Source organism: Callithrix jacchus, chromosome 14 (genome assembly GCF_049354715.1).
Source record: "Callithrix jacchus isolate 240 chromosome 14, calJac240_pri, whole genome shotgun sequence".
Classification (NCBI taxonomy): Eukaryota; Metazoa; Chordata; class Mammalia; order Primates; family Cebidae; genus Callithrix; species Callithrix jacchus.
In genome coordinates, this window is record NC_133515.1 from 48,758,396 (window position 1) to 48,762,205 (window position 3,810).

At 44.0% G+C, this 3,810-nt stretch overlaps 1 pseudogene; it reads right to left on the bottom strand.

Annotated features, from left to right (window-relative positions):
* Positions 1-221: 221 nt before the first annotated feature.
* Positions 222-693, bottom strand: LOC100394307 (putative coiled-coil-helix-coiled-coil-helix domain-containing protein CHCHD2P9, mitochondrial pseudogene; annotated as a pseudogene).
* Positions 694-3,810: the final 3,117 nt, after the last annotated feature.

Sequence of the window (3,810 nt, forward strand, 5' to 3'; positions counted from 1 at the left end):
CTTGGAAGAAAATCGCTTTATTCTAATTAACTCACAAAGAATAAAATCATAACAGCTAGTTTAAGGAGGCCACACAAACATTTGACCAGCTCCAAATTCTACAGAGTAGGAACACCCCGTTCCATTTCAATCCTGAAGCAATGAAGCTAGGAATGACAGGAGAGGCTTAACTGATGGCTATACTTTATACCTTCACTATTAATTAAAATTTTATATTAAATTAACTTGGTTATGAGAGCTGGTTTTCCATTTCTCCAGGTTGAACTTCTTGATTAGGCCAATCCGTTTGCAAGTCGACACTGTTTCAGCACCTCACTGAAACCCTCACAGAGCTTGATGTCACCCTGGTTATGGGCATACTCCAAAAGCTGTTTGATCTCATAGAAGCAAGACTGCTGCTGCTGTGCCAGCTTGGTCCCCTGAGCCTCCTGGTAAGTGATGTCAGGCCTCTCCGGCTCAGGATCACTTCCTCCACTGAAGCCCCCAGTAATGGCGTGGCCCAGTCGTTGCTACCCGGGCCAGCAGACCTGGCTGCCGGGGCACAGCAGCAGGAGAGCCAACTGCAGAGGGGGGTGCCGCTGCTGGTGGCTGAGCAGCTGGTGCTGGCCTGGGCGCAGCTCTCATCTGAGGGGCCTGGCTGGCTGGAGGGGCCATGCGGGAGGTGCGGCTGCGGCTTCAGCTTCCACGAGGCATCGTAGCTATGGGGCAGCTCGGCCTTTAGATGTGCAATCAATTTTTTGTATTTTTGGTAGAAACTGGGTTTCACCATGTTAGCCAAGCTGGTCTTGAACTCCTGACCTCAGGTGATCTGCCCACCCTGGCCTCCCAAAGTGCTGGGATTACAGGCATGAACCACAGCACCTGGCCTAAAAGACACGTTTAAGACTATTAAGAGCAGCAGTAGCTGGGCGTGGCGGCTCACACCTATAATCCCAGCACTTTGGGAGGCCAAGACAGGTGGATCACGAGGTCAAGAGATCGAGACCATCCTGGTCAACATGGTGAAACCCCGTCTCTACTAAAAATACAAAAACTAGCTGGGCACGGTGGTGCGCGCCTGTAGTCCCAGCTACTCGGGAGGCTGAGGCAGGAGAATCGCTTGAACCCAGGAGGCGGAGGTTGCCTTGAGCCGAGATCGTGCCATTGCACTCCAGCCTGGGTAACAAGAGCGAAACTCCATCTCAAAAAAAAAAAAAAGAAAGAAAGAAAGAAAGAGCAGCAGTATCCATAAAAACCAAAGCTGGAAGGTGCCCAAATGTCCATCAGTGGTAGAATGAATAAATTGTGGTATATACACATGATGGAATATTATGTATCAATGAGAATGAATGAACTACAGCTGCATAAAACCACATGGGTGAACTTCACAAACTTAAAAGTTGAGAATCCAGATATCAAAACATATTAGTCCAGCCCAGAGTGGTGGCTCACACTTGTAATCCCAGCACTTTGAAGGCCAAGGCAGGCAGATCACTGAAGGTCAGGAGTTGGAGACCAGCCTGGCCAACATGGCAAAACCCTGTCTGTACTAAAAATACAAAAAGTAGCCAGGTATGGTGGTGGGTGCCTGTAATTTCAGCTACTCAGGAGGCTGAGGCAGGAGAATCGCTTGAACCTGAGAGGTAGAGGTTGCAGTGAGCAGAGATTGTGCCACTGGACTCCAACCTGGGCAACAGAGTGAGACTCTGTATCAAAAAAATCAAACAAAAACAAACAAAAAACCATATTATTCCATTTGTATAAAGTTAAAAAAATAAACAAACTAATTTATGATGTCAGAAGAGATAATATGATTAATCTTAGGGGATTTTGTTACTGGAATGGTCACAAGAAGGTTCCTAGGGTTGTGATAATGTTCTGTTTAAGATTTGTGGGCAATACAGAAGAGTGTGAGCTTTGAGGAAATTCATCAATCTGAACAGTAATGATCTGTACATTAATTCATCAAGCTGAACACTTTCTGAATCTATGAAATTTCAACATTTACTTTAAACCTGCCCTTTGATCTGAGGTCCAATCTGATTTAAACATTACCTGAATGCTGTCTTGTTTCTTTGGTCACTTTTTTCTTTTTTTCTTCCAGGGCTTTCAGAAAGACTGTAACTATTAAAAAGGGAAGTTCTCTGTTGCTCTTTGCAGCACTGTGAACATAATATACACAAATGTTCTAGAACAGCCAAGTGACACAGCATTAAGCTACATCATTAGTGTGCAATAGCTAACTAGTTTGGAAAAATAGACTGAAATGCAACGTTGCAATAGCATATGGCTTTTACTCCATTTAGATAAATCATTAACCCAGTCACTCTGTGGTACAGGGTATTTGACTAACTTTGTAAACCAAGGCAGGAAGAAAACGAAGAGGCTGTGGCTGCCTTCCTCCCTGAGGTAACAAAGGAAGACAAATAATTTGGTAAAGCATTCCAAACACCAGGTGTCTCCTGTCCAGCTTTTGATTGTCGTCACCAAATGTGTCTTTTCTCTGATTTCAAAGGGAGGAAACACCTTCAGGGAGGATTAAGTCACTATAAAGAAATGTCCAATCAAAATGTACTATTCCTCTGTCAATTAACCCATGGGAAAATTTCAGGGGAGTTGGAATGGGTTGTTGGTTTATCTACCACCAAATGTTGACAAATAATCTAATGAAAGTTCATGTTTTATCTTTCTTTTTCTTCTTCTTTTTTAAAATTTATCACTAGAGAAAGATACTTTATTTTCACAATAAACTCTTCCTTCCCGTGGCAATGGCAATTTCTGCGTCAATGTCTGCCTTTGTCAGCAGCTACAGTTAATAAAATGGTTCATTTAGTAGTGAGCCCAGTGGCTCACGCCTGCAATCCCAGCACTTTGGGAGGCCAAGGCGGGCGGATCACTCGAGGTTAGGAGCTCAAGACCGGCTGGGCCAACATGGTGAAACCCTGTCTTTACTAAAAATAACAAAAGTTAGCGGGGCATGTGGTGTGGACCTATAACCCCAGCTACTTCAGAGGCTGAGACAGAACTGCTTGAATCCAGGAGGCAGAGGCTGCAGTGAGCCGAGATCGTGCCACTGCACTCTAGCATGGACGACAGAGACTCCATCTCCTCAAAAAAAAAAAAGTTAGAATTAAACTTTTTAAATATTTATATAAAATAAAATAAAACAATAAAATGGCATCATTTAGCGATGAGCACTTAGCCAGAAGGGGGCGTGCAGAAACAGCAACCGAAGATCTTAATGAAGTCTGAGATCTGTTTGTATCTTGCCTGTGGCTGCCAGCTTAAGGTAACTGAAGTTAGTGAGACTTCCTCAAAGACTTTGAGCAGCTCTCCACTGCTTAATAAATCAAGTGCAAACTCTGTACTCAAAAACTTAAGCCTAACTCAAGATGATTATTTCAGTTAAGGATGATTGTGTATTTTGGTCTCTGTTGGAAAAGTCTGAAATCATATACTATATATTTGTAGGAGTGTGTGTAGTGGGGAGCTATGGCAATTATTTTGTTTATTTATTTTTTGAGATGGAGCCTTGCTTTGTCGCCCAGGCTGGAGTGCAATGGCGTGGTCTCAGCTCACAGCAACCTCTGCCTCCTGGGTTCAGGCGATTCTCCTGAGTAGCTGGGATTACAGGTGCCTGCCACCACACCCAGCTAATTTTTGTATTTTAAGTGGAGACGGGGTTTCACCATGTTGACCAGGCTGGTCTGGAACTCCTGACTTCAGGTGATTCACCTGCCTCGGCCTCCCAAAGTGTTGGTGCTGGGATTATAGGCATGACCCACTGTACCCAGCCATATGTGTGTGTGTGTGTATTTTTTTTTTTTTTTT